General features: G+C 38.8%; 2 pseudogenes; one reads left to right on the top strand and one right to left on the bottom strand.

The window, feature by feature from the left end:
• Window positions 1-10,174: 10,174 nt before the first annotated feature.
• Window positions 10,175-11,097, top strand: LOC145094969 (small ribosomal subunit protein RACK1 pseudogene; annotated as a pseudogene).
• A 1,003-nt stretch (window positions 11,098-12,100) lies between these two features.
• On the bottom strand, window positions 12,101-13,141 carry LOC145094968 (ABC transporter B family member 15 pseudogene; annotated as a pseudogene).
• Between the last annotated feature and the right edge of the window lie 877 nt (window positions 13,142-14,018).

Raw genomic sequence — 14,018 nt, 5'->3', positions numbered from 1 at the left:
TTAATTTTACTTTGGTGGTACTCATTCTTCAGGTGTGTTGGTTGAGGGTTCAAAGTATATGATTGAATTTAAGCGTAAGGGACAGAGGATGTTTGTATTGGAAATTTGGTTTAAACCAATTTCTAAAAGTGTATTTTTCTTTGATCACGAATTTCAAACCTTAAACATTTTTAAAATGGATAAACTAGCAGAAATATTCATTTTGTGCTTTATGATATCTTCGTTTTGATATATTATATGTTCAAAACGAATTTTAAAATAAATAAGAAATTAATCATTAAATTAAAATAGTTGAATGAAGTTAACGAAAAGTTTAATGAAATTTTAGTCCATCCCACATAAGTGGAAAATGAAGAAAAAATGGATATATAAATACAAAGACTTCTAAACCTTCTAAACTTTATAACATAAAAGGGTCTATGTTGCCCATGCAAATGGAAGGGGAGATGTATCACCCTAGTTGAATGAAGTTAATAAAAAGTTTAATGAGTTTTTAGTCCATCCTACATAGGTGGAGAATGAAAAAAAATGTGGTTATGTAAATATAAAGACACTTCTAAACCTTGTCAAATTTATAACATAAAGGTTCTATGTTGCGCATGCCAAACGGAGGGGAGAGGTACGGGTTAATTGTAAATGCGAACCAAACTGGACCGAGTTCAATGAAAATATATCTTCTCCTTCTAACATTCGTTTTTTTTTGCTACAATCAACATAAACTTTGGCCTAGTGTAGTTTCAAGTTATAAAAAAATCGGTTCAAGCTATTGTATCATGGGAAATCAGTCCCAAATGCTCAAGTTAACACAGTTCATACGGACGAAAATGAATAATATTTTGTTAAAAATATTAAACTAAGAATCAATTCAAGCTATTGTATCATGGGAATTCAGTCCCAAATGTTCAAGTTAACACACTTTATACATGCTAAAATATATAATGTTTTCTTAAAAATGTTAAACCATTTTAAAAGTCATCGCCTATGAATTTTGTCCCAAAACATCAACCTTTTCACTATCAAACAAGTCCTTTTCAACCTAGGGTCCAAATGGTGTGGCTAATTTGGGTAAGTTATTTGCTTCCATCCATTGCCAAAACTAACCACTTTCTTCAAATAATCAAGATTTAATGCTTCTGAAATTTTAGGTAAGCATGCGATCATTTTACTGTTGTGTTTTAGTTCAAAAATAGTTTTAAAAACATGATATTTTAGCAACGGAAGACTTGAATTTTTGAACAATTATAAACAAGTTAAAACCAACCAATGATCATCTTGCAAGAAATGGAAAGATAAAACACAACCTTAGAAGAGATGAAGAAATAACAACATTTGTTGTTCTTTGGGTCCTCTTGGGAGGCTTGAGTTTGATGAAAAATATAGAACCTTTGAGACACCAACTTGATGTAGGGTGCTAGTCCTTTTGATGTACTCTTAACCTTGGAAGAAAATACCCAAGTATTTGATCCAAGAGAGTGAAAAACAAGCAACTAAGAGCTTCTAACACCTTTGCAAGATAAGAGTGAGAGAGAGAGAGAGAGAGAGAGAAAGAGAGAGAGAGATAGAGAGATAGAGAGAGAAAGAAAGAGAGAGAGAGAGATGGAATTCATGGTTTTTGCAAGTAAGAATGATAGAAATGAAAGCCTTTCTTTCATTTCTTAAAGCATAAGCATTACCCTTAAGTCCTTAACCATTAAGCCCCATGCATCTACTAGCTAGCTTGTCCCACATACTTCTCATTACTTTAGATTAAACAAGTCAAAACACCATCAAAGCACAGCGCCACCCGACACGGTGGCCGGTGGTGGTTTTTAGTTTTCCTTTCATTATTCCAATTTGTAATTACACTTTACAATGCTAAATCTCAAATAAACACACACACCTACTAACACACACATACACACGGTGGTGCATGGTGGCAGCCACCACCTCACGGTGGTGGTGGTGGCAGTTCTTAGTTTTTCCAGCCAAACAACTACACACAACACACACCAAAACAAAAACAAACACCCGCACGCTTTCTTGTTTGCAAATGGATCCAACCACCCTCCTGGTGGCGGTTGGCGACGACAACAACACAAAACGGCGGCAACAACGGCTCTCCGTGACCCTTCTCGACATAACTACCCCCACAGCGCACCCACGTTGCACACGAGCCTTAAACCATACCACCATTCACCGGTGATAGCAGGAATCGCCAAGAGTTCCTCCACCCACAAGGTGGCAGGCGATGGGATAAACAGAATAAGAGAAGAAGAATGGTAGCGATTTGGAACAACTACAAAAACCATGGGGGGTTGATTTGTGACCTCATCAACAACGGTGGCACCAGAGGAAAACGATATTGCAACCTCATTGATCTTCACAGCCACCGGCGGCGACAGTCGCGACTTTGAGCTCCCGGTTTCCCTTCCTCGTATGCTAGGACCACGATTGTTGCCTTTGCCGACAGTAGGAGCAGCAACAAGCAACGATTCTGTCGACACCATGGTTTGCCGGTGACTTGGTTGGTCGGAGAAGCAAGGAGGTAAGGTGGCGGCCGATGAGGTAGGCATAAGGTGGCAGCTGGGACTTCCTTTAGGGTTAGGGTTTGAAGCGGGAAGGGTGACAGGTTATATACCCCGATCCCCCAAACTTACATCCATAATGACAAGTATAGCCCCTCCCTTCCTTTTTTCTTTCAAAATGAACCTATAAATTACCATTTGAACCCTGCCTCTTAAAACCTTTAAAATTTAAGTCCAACTTTTACCAAGTAGCCCCTCTCACAACATTTATTTTCAAATGAAGTCCAAAAATTACTATTTGGCCACTTCTTCCATAATTCCTTTTCATAATAAGCCCATAATTTACTAAACATCCCTCAACCCCCAAAATTCTTTACAGACTAATCTGAAAATTATATTTTAACCCCTTAAACTTCCAATTATAACCTTTTTAACTCCTCGAGGCCAACGCCTTGCTCAATTATTATGGATTTTAGGCTGCTATTCCATCAGTAATTTATTTATTTATTAAATAAATAAACGGGGTGTTACAAAAGATGCCACCGAAGAAGTCGAAAAAAAACAAAAATAACGCACCACCGCCGCCACCTCCTCAGTATGACCCGATTGTCTTTCAGGCGACAGTATCAGCTGCAGTGACGGCTGTCATGACTCAAATCAATGCAAGTGGTACCGGTGGATCGGGTAGTGGTACCAACAACTTTATCCACGGACACACAAAGGAGTGCTCATACAAAGACTTCATGACTTGTGGACCCAAAACCTTCGATGCAAGTGGAGGAGTCATCGCCCTAATGCGATGCTTCGAGAAGACAGAATAAAATTTTTGAGTTATGTGCGTGCCCAGAAGGGAGCAAAGTAAAGTTTGCTGTCTGCACCTTCTCTGACAGAGCCCTTACATGGTGGAATAACCATGCCAAGTCATTGATTATTCTAATAGTAAATGCAATGGGTTGGGAAAATCTAAAGGAGATGATGCTGGAAGAGTACTACTCGAGGGGCGAAGTACAGAAACTAGAGCATGAGCTTTGGAATCTTACCATGGCAGGCTCAGACATTGTAACATACACCGATAGATTCAACGATTTGGCTGCACTATGCCTGGGATGGTTACCCCAGAGAGCAAGAAGGTAGAGAGATACATTTGGGGACTACCTTCTCCAATCCAAGGAAACATATTAGCATCGAAACCTCTTATGTTTGACAATGCCAAACGCCTGGCTCGAACATTGGTGGATTGTGGAATCCGCCAAGGCATAATGGACCCTGTTCCTGAGTTAACCAAAATAGGTAATGATAAACAAAAGTCCAAGAGCGGGAAGGAGAGACAATCAACGCAAGAGCCCTATGAGAGACAACAAAAGGGTACGACCTATGCCGCCACGACCCCCGCGACAGCAGCACCCGACAGTCGTTATGTTGGAACCCTCCCTAAATGTAATAAGTGCAACTTTCATCATACTGGAAGGTGTCAACAGCTGTATTGCAAGAACTGCATCAGAAGGGGACACACCATCTGTTTTTGTAGGGCGCCGAAACAACCAATCTCACAGGTCCCACTTAAGGAAGTAAGTCAGACCTGCTACGAATGTGGTGAAACGGGGCACTACAGGAGAGATTGCCTATTGTCTAGAAACCCTGGTGAAGAAGGAAGAGTGTTGATGATCACTGCAGGAGAGTACTCAGGAACCACCTGAGAACAACGGTACGTTTCCCAACTAAATCCTAACTATAATAATTTCTTCCTAGTCTAAACAAAGCACATAGTTTATGTAGAAACTAAATACTCTTTCTGGTAAGCTATAAAGACTTGGTGTAAACATTAGAGCCATATATAATTAAGAACCAATAGACTTAGAGTGCTTGATTATGCCTTATTTCATGTTCCTTGTCTGGTTGTGGATTTAGGGCAGAGTCACTCAGTCGACCGTCTTATCAATCTTAATTATATATGACTTATATATACCAAGCGATTATAGAGGAACCGGACATGGATCATAATATCAAGTAACATTCACTAGAATGATCATTCAGTTAGCACACACTTAATGCAGTACAAAAAATTTTGCGAGAGTAATAACAAGGTCAAAACGCTCCTTCCGAACTAACTTAACACATGATCCAACGATGTCATCCCCCTATTCTAACTGAGTCCATGCTATACCAAACCCATGTGTCATCGATGAGGCCCTTCGCCTTAAATCGACCGAATAACAAAACTCTCGTTATTCATAACGACAAACTAGACGCGAACCTCGAAATTTCATCTCGCTTCAAACATCCGAAGTACTCATGCGAGGAGTATGATATCCTCTCGTAACTTTCCCTAAGTATTCCCAGCAGAGCATTTTGGAAATACCACTCGCTCAGCAAGTCAAGTTCAAGCTCAGAGGCTAGGGACGAATATGGCTAGCCTATTAATGTTAGTGTATACGCGAGGGTGGTATATAATTAAGATTCTACGGACTTAGGATGTGTGTTTCTGCCCTATCTCCTGCTCCTTGTCTGGTTGTGGATTGGGGCAGAGCCACCCATCCGACCGTCTTCTCAATCTTAATTATATACGACTTGTATACACAAGGCGATGATAGATCGAGCCTCGGTAACATTCCTAACCCAAAAGCAAGTGTTTTCCAACACTTTAATTAATGGTGTTGCTAATTTAAATGCAAATATGTGTTCAATTATTATTAGGATCCAGTTAGCTTTGCGTACAACAAAATCGAGGGTCATCATATCCAGTCTCGTGGTCCGGTACGCACACGCAACCAACAATGAGTTCATACCCCCATATTTTACAAGCTTTTTATGTTTTAAAAGGGGGGGGGGATACAAGTAAAAGCACGAGTAATCTTGTGTTTTAAAAATATAATTTGGTTTATTATATTTTCCTGTCATTAGAACGCATCGAACGTAGAACTTACTAAACATGATAAACATCGTTATTACTATACTTGAAATCAGTTTTACAAAACATGTCAAGATACAAACTTTACAAGTACAGTTTTCGAAGAACGAAACAAACTTATGAACTTTGAAATAAGAGGTATTATTTTTATAAGGATTCATATTTATAACAAAAAGGGGTTTTCATAGTATTATTCATGAATTCGTTGAGAGAACTACAATGTGAAACACGTCTTCTAGGAAGTCTACCCCTTGTAACCAGAGTCTCCTGGAGGGAGAGCGTGAGTTTGTGTATAGATCTATACGGGAGTGACAATCTCGCACCCTGACTATTAGCTACAGTCAACGTAGGGTGACAAACGTCATTCAGTTCTCGACATCTGATGTACGTCGAAATGTTTATTGTCCATAGTATGGTTATAAGAACTCACTGGGGAAACAACAACTCGTTCACGTAATAATGTACCTAACAATCAATCAACAAGGTTAATAACTATGGGATTACTTAGTATATACGTCAGGGTTATATCAAAATTACCGTCTGACATGCAGTGGGATGTGTGACTTCCACCTCATTCCATGTTCGTTGTTTGGTTGTGGGTTTAGGGCAGAATCACCCAATCGTCTGTCTGTTCGATCTTGATTTCTATAACTCGTATGTACTAAGTGATCACAGGAGGGTATTAACAACACTTTCAATATACAGAACAATACGTTTTCAACTAGTTATATTTATGTAATAAAACTACTATACATTACTAGTGGCAGTCAGGGTTTTCAAACAGAACAATGCTTAAACAACATAAGTATGGTAGATACTTGTACTCTTCGATTTGGAACAGATAATTCAATAAATTACACTAAGGGAAAATAAAGGATTATCCAGGATAAACGTCAGTACTTTACAAACAATGGTATTATTATTCAATTAACGAATATTCATTACTAATTCTATAAATCCATAGTCTATACAACCGAGTTACATATGAAGAATATCCGATAGGCTGTGGAGTGTGTGGTTTCCGCCTCATTCCCTGTTCCTTGTTTGGTTGTAGGATTAGGGCAGATCCACAAAATTAACTGTCTGTTCGATATTAGTTTATACATAACTAATATGAACTAAGTAGTTATATAAGGAATGGGTTTAATCATGCTTTTCATAAGAAAATATTGGATTTTCTTGAGGAACAATATCAACAGATATCAAAGGACCAATACAGCTAAATCTGTAAGTATCTAGTGAATACTTCAGGGTTATATACTTGAAGATCCGACATGCAGTGGGATGTGTGACTCCGCCTCATTTCCTGTTCCTTGTTTGGTTGTGGGCTTTAGACAGAACCACACAATCGATTGTTTGTCCGATCTGGATTGTATATGATTTTTATACACTAAGTACTCATAGGAGGAACTAGTAAGAATCATTTGTTTTTACTTAACATTCATTACATAAGAAAATATAAGTTTTTCTGGAGAAACACAATGCACTTTTCGAAAGAACACATAACATTTTTCTAAAACAAAACGCTTATGAACTCACCAGATTAATGCTGATACTCTTTCAAAACCTACTTGTATTCTTAGGACATTAGTAGACAGGTACACACACCGGGTTCAAGAAGATAGGGCATAGTAGCTTCGAGTCTTCACTTGTTATTTACTTTAAAGTCAATATTATATGAATCAAATGTAATGTAAACATTATACTATTAATACAATGGTTGTTGTTGCTTTGATTACTATTATTCAATTGTTGTGATACTGTACATGACGTCCTCCACCCCCGAACGTTTCCGCCGTTCCGGTTTAGGGGTGTGACAAATTGGTATTAGAGCATTGTTTATAGTGAACTCAATATATCAACCAGTAAAAGATATACAACTATAAATACAATGGGGACGAAGTGCTCCGACTAAAACTATACTTTTAAAATATAAGTATGTTACGAGAAGTATACTAACAAGCACACATCTTAGGAACAAGTATTACAAGAAGAATAAAACAAAAGTATTTGGATGTTGGACACTATAGTCAAACCTGGGCAGTTATGTAGTCATACATGGAACAAATATATCCTGATCAACTATATTTATTTAAGATACGACCAACATGTGTTTGGGAGTGATAGTGGTGTCACAACGAGTCTAAAACTTACCTAACTCTATATACAAAGGATCTCTAGAACAAACATAAAGATAAAATACTATAGGAGTATTTTAGGCACTATAACAAAATTATATGAAAACTAAAAAGACCTTTACTGACAGGTCTATAGTTGCAAAGTGCATGCTTCTAGGTTTATATATAATTAGGATCTTTTAGACTTAGAATTGGTGATCTTCGCTTTACTACATGTTCCTTGTTTGGTTGTGGTTTTGGAGTAGGATCACCTATTCGAAGGTCTATTTGATCTAGGTTATATACAGCTTGCATCCACTGCTTGACTATAGGAGGACCCAGTTTGGATCATTAATAACTTTAGAAGAAACGTTTTATTTAATCTCATAAGATTCTTTAGACATTCCCATTCTCGCGCGAACAACCTAGATAGAGATAGCCACTCCACTACAATCACCAACAGAGGGATCAAGGAGGAACTAAAGAGAAGGAATCACTCTAGGAGTCAAATCTTCCATCAGAAAGTGGTGGAGACCAGTGATAGAACTTGAATCATGAACTATCAAGAATAGGAAACCATAAGAAAGTTCAGAGACAACAAATCCCCAAAGCTGAATTCAGGACCATCATAACTAGGACATGAAACTCCTCCCGAGGCGCGCAGGGTTGTATGGTACCATATATATCATACTAATAATTAACTAATTAATGCGATCTAGTGAGCTAGTGATTACACTACTCACACTATGTGTCACGCTTATCGTCTTTATCATATTAACTAGTAACGGTAATCCAGGTCACAGGACTTCACGAAGAGGGTAGTCAATATCAAATTCATAAGTCTAATTTTGCATAGACCTCTGTTATGAATTGATTCAAGAGTGAGAACATGAAACACTCAGAACTAAGATAACTTCGATTCGGATAACACTCGACATGTAACCACTAGGGACTTACCCTCGTTTCATATTTTAAAACCTTGTGGCAGAAAGATGCCACCGAAGAACTCGAACAAAAACAAAAACAATGCACCACCACCGCCACCTCCTCAGTATGACCCGATTGTCTTTCAGGCGGCAATATCAGCCACCGTGACAACTGTCATGACTCAAATCAACGCAAGTGGTACTGGTAGATCAGGTAGTGGTACCAATAGCTTAATCCACGGACACACAAAAGAGTGCTCGTACAAAGACTTCATGACTTGTGGACCCAAAACCTTCGATGCAAGTGGAGGATTCATCGCTCTAATGCGATGCTTTGAGAAGACATAATCGATTTTTGAGTTATGTGCGTGCCCAGAAGGGAGCAAAGTGAAGTTTGCTGCCTGGACCTTCTTTGACAAAGCCCTTACATGGTGGAATAGCCATGCCAAGTCATTGACTCTTCCAATAGTAAATGCAATGGGCTGGGAAAATCTAAAGGAAATGATGCTGGAAGAGTACTGCTCGAGGGGCGAAGTACAGAAACTAGAGCATGAGCTTTGGAATCTTACCATGGCAGGCTCAGACATTGTAACATACACCGATATATTCATCGATTTGGCTACACTATGCCCTGGGATGGTTACCCCAGAGAGCAAGAAGGTAGAGAGATACATTTGGGGACTACCTTCTCCAATCCAAGGAAACGTATTAGCATCGAAACCTCTTACGTTTAACAGTGCCCAACGCTTGGCTCGAACATTGGTGGATTGTGGACTCCACCAAGGCATAATGGACCCTGTTCGTGAGTCAACCAAAAGAGGTTATGATAAACAAAATTCCGAGAGCGGGAAGGAGAGACAATCAACGCAAGAGCCCTCCAAGAGTCCTGAGTCAACCAAAAGAGGTGACAGTGCCAAACGCATGGCTCGAACATTGGTAGTATATCTTTTTATTCATTTTAATTATTGTAATAAAAAGAAAATGGAAAAAAGGGTAAATAAGGCATTTCATATGGGCCAAGTACCAATAAGAATAAAAATTAATACCACACGAACTTCTATGATTCTAAAAAAAATTAGGGACTAAATTTGATATTTTGAATAATCACATGGCCCATTTTTGAAGATTCCAAATAAATGCAATATTTGACTTAAACCTAATATTGGGAGTTTTGACAATTATGTCCTGTTTGATTTAGTGTTGATTGGGTCTATTTAGACTTTTTGGTTGACCGGTCTAGTCAGTGTGTTTAATATCAACATTTGAACCTCCTACCCAGTCCATATCTCTGATTTCACTACAAGAAAAATACCATTTAATGACGCGCAAACAATGACACTCGCAGATTTAGGATACGCATTCTTGTGTGTCCATAAAAGTAATGTCAGGTTTCCAAAAATTGAAGGATAGAGGACACGCATTTTTACGTGCCCTTAAATTAGTGTCTAACAAAACACAGAGGGCACCTAACGAAAAAAAGGGTGTCCTCTAAAGGCGTTGTTTTATATTTTTTAATGAAGGGGCGCGTTCTCTAATTTTTTTTAATAGCCGGGAAATGAAATCCCAAAAAATTAAACACCCCGCCATTTATCTCCTTCTCCTTCTACAATCTTCTACCAATGAACCCTAATAGAATTATGAGGGAGATGGGGGTATCTCTAACCTTCACTTCTGCTCAGCCTCTTGTATCATCCGAGAGGAGCTTACAGTAGCAAAAAAATGTCGGAATCATTGGTACTCCACGACACGATGAGGGCCCACACCGATTAGATCACCGCAATCACCACTCTTATCGACAACTCCGACATGATCGTCACCTCTTCTCGTGACAAATCAATCATCGTTTGGCGCCACACCAAGGAAGACAAAACCTATGGTGTCGCACAGCGCCGTCTCACCGGCCACTCTCACTTTGTTCAAGACGGCGTTCTCTCCTCCAACGGTCACTTCGCTCAATCCGGTTCATGGGACGACGAACTCCGTCTCTGGGATCTCAACGCCAGAACCACTGCACGCCGCTTCGTTGGCCACACCAAAGACGTCCTCTCCGTCGCATTCTCGATCGACAACCGTCAGTTCGTGTTGGAATCACGTGACAAGTCGATCAAATTGTGGAACACACTCGGGGAATGCAAATACACAACCAAGACGGCGACGCTCACGGTGATTGGGTGAGTTGTGTTCGTTTCAGCCCTAACACTTTGCAGCCAACAATTGTCTCATCCTCATGGGACAAAACTGTGAAGATCTAGAATTTGACTAACTGTAAGCTCAAATCAACTTTGGTCGGACATGGTGGCTACGTTAACACCGTGGCAATGTCACCTGATGGTTCTCTATGCGCTAGTGGTGGAAAAGATGGGGTGATTTTGCTTTGGGATTTGGCTGAGGGAAAGAGACTTTACTCTCTAGATGCCAGTTCAATCGTTCATGCTCTTTGCTTCAGCCCTAATAGGTACTGGCTGTGCGCTGCTACAGAATCAAGCATTACGATTTGGGATCTGGAGAGCAAGACCATTGTTTTAGACCTTAAGGTTGATCTCAAACAGGAGTCTGAAATGGCAGCTGAAGGCACCACTACTCAAACCAATGCAGGAAAAACTAAGGTTATTTACTGCACAAATCATTGTTTTAGACCTTAAGGTTGATCTCAAACTAAGGTTGCTAAGATATTGGCTTCTCCTGCTAAGATATTGTGTGAAGAGTATGATAGGGAAGAACAAGAGCGTTCTTCCAATATCAGAAAACTTAATAGAAAACCACAAAGCAGGACAAAGACAAAGTTAAAGACCCCGGTTTATGTTTATACATATAAGGTAACCTATTTTTGATATAAAAAGGGAAAATCTTGCATTTAATTTTTGGGATTGAAGAACTAATAAGATATATGATTATTTTCGATTAAAAGGTTTTATTTTTAAATGTGCCCTAGATATTGGAAGCTGACTTACAACAAGTAGCAATGGTGATGGGGCTTACATAAGAGATTGATGTAACTGATGATATCAGTAGTGCGGATGCTATTTTAGCATCCAGTTATGAAATGAAGGAGAATCCATGGATACGCAGTGTAGCCAAATTTCACCAGTTACCCGTGTTTGTTATCAAGGTGTTTATTTTGTTATGTTTTTGGTTTGAGTACAAATAGAATATATATATATATATATGGATTTAATTGTGTTATTTAATAAAGTTTTGTTGAATCACAGTCAACTACCATGGTTCAAAGGGTGAAAGTTTGTTGAATCACAATCAACTCGATGGATATTGAAATTGAAGATGATGTTCCACTACTAGAAAAACAGCCTTTTACGACGCGCAAACCACGACACTCGTTGATTTATGTTACGCAAACGAGAGTGACATTAAAAAAGTGTCATCTCTTCAGAGAATTTAAGGATTTGGGTCACGCATTATTGCGTGCCCTTAAATAAGTGTCAAAAGAAAAAAAATTAAAAACACGGAGGGCGCTGTATCTTAAATGTGCGTCGTCTGTAGGTGTCACTTTATAATTTTATGAACGCGCGTTCCTTAGTTACAAGCGGGAAAAGAAAAGCCAAAAAATTAGAAAAGCCCGCTACCCTCTTTGCCCTAAGAGTTTTGACGCATCTTTCATTCTCCTCACACTGTTGTGCAACTTCTCAGTCAAAGATCCAAGGTTACGATTTCATCTCCATCTCTCGACTTCATCATCTCAATCAAGAAAAAAGGCTTCTGATTTCCATTCATTTGTTTCATCTCAGCTGAGATTTCACCTGCTCCATCTCTGCTATTCTTGATAATACTCGCCAACAGTGTTCTTGCACTATTCCTTGACCTGCTTCTTTCCATATTCTTTTCTCCACAATATCTTCAAAGACATTTTCACACGCTTTCTCAAAAAATTATTTGTTCTCTCTCAAGAACCCTAGCCTTCACTCACACCGTAGTGTGTCCTGTTCGAATGTATAGGCATCGATGAAACAAGGAACTGTGATATGGAAGGCCACCCAAGTATTAACTCTTCAAGATTCAGATCGCCAAGGGTTCATTGATTTATATTTCCCATGTTAGAGTTTTTGGCCAATGTTCATCATTTTTGGGTTTCTTAATTACCCAGGTTTGGATACTTTGGTATTTCTTTGATTTTATTTTCCTCTTTTACTGATTTTTATTTATGGGTTATCTCCACACGATTCACACAACCCGTTTGATGAAATAACCGAAGCAGAAAGAAACTTACAGTCCACCAATTGCGATGGCAGCTCCAACAACAAATACAGTTCCTCCGCTAGCTCCATTGTAGATCACCATCCTGCTACCATACCAAGACAAAAAAGACCAAACTGCAAAAACGTCGCCGTTGCTGCCAATCGCTTTTCCTTTAGCCCAACCTTGCTTTAGCCCTAATTTCACAGTACCTCGAAGAGCAGCAGAGTACTCTGTTATCGTCTTGTTTTCACCCACAAAAGAATAAACGGTCCTCACGGATGAAATCGCCTGCTCCGCGACTGTACCAACCATATTGTACTCCTCTCTGATCTTTCTCGACAAGCTCATAAGAACCCTTCCGTAAATCAAACCAGGTATAGCTAAAATTATAATAAACGGAAGCCCAACAATCGCTAGCCTCCATAGTAATATAAACGCCACAACATACGCCCCTCCAAAAATTGACATGTTCATCAACAACACAGGTACCTGCATTTTTATTTCCACTTAAAAGTTAAACACTTGTAATGATTTTAGACTCATGGTCATGAACGCACTCCTCCAATTTCCGTTGAACAAGTCGGTAGTTTCTCCATTTATCTCTTCTATTTCCGTTTTTTCTCAAATTAGGGCTCGCCAACTGTATGATGAAATGCCTGAGAGAAAAATTACAACCAAAAGTGCATTTTGATTCCATTTCAAACACTTCAACTAACTGACCATATTACCCTTGTGGTACTTAACTTTTGTATCATTAGTGAACTAAGCTTGGTTCTCTATAATGTGTAGTGCATACAAGGCAAACTGTTCTCTTTTCTGCAACTCAAACAAAGAAGGTAAAACCTTTTTTCATACACATTTGTATATCTTAACTGTTTATTTTATTGTTTAAATTAAATCATGATAATATTTATTTATTTATATACTTGTTCAAAAGCACTCTGGGCTTTCTCGTTGTGGTAAAAGTTGTCGTTTAAGGTGGGAAAATCACTTAAGACCTGATCTCAAAAAAGGTGCATTTACACCAAAGGAAGAACACCACATCATTGAACTCCATGCTAAAATGGGGAACAAATGGGCACGTATGGCTATTGAGGTCTATTCCTCTACTTTCTTTCCCAATTACATTTTTTTTCTTTTTAATTCCAATCCTTCCTTAGCTGCTATATCCAAGCAAGTTGCATACATTCATATTCTTTTGTGAATGTAATTTGATATTGGTGATCATAAGTTTATGTTTATACATACATACATGCTTTAAAAGTTATAAATGGCGATGAGGACAGGTTGGTCATTTCTATGTAGATAGGACATAACATAATGGTCCTTTAAAACACTCTAAAAAAATGCACATGGTGTGTTTATTGAAGGT

Source organism: Lactuca serriola, chromosome 3 (assembly GCF_051521515.1).
Source record: "Lactuca serriola cultivar US96UC23 chromosome 3, Lser_US96UC23_V15, whole genome shotgun sequence".
Classification (NCBI taxonomy): Eukaryota; Viridiplantae; Streptophyta; class Magnoliopsida; order Asterales; family Asteraceae; genus Lactuca; species Lactuca serriola.
This window is presented reverse-complemented; position numbering and strand designations above follow the sequence as displayed.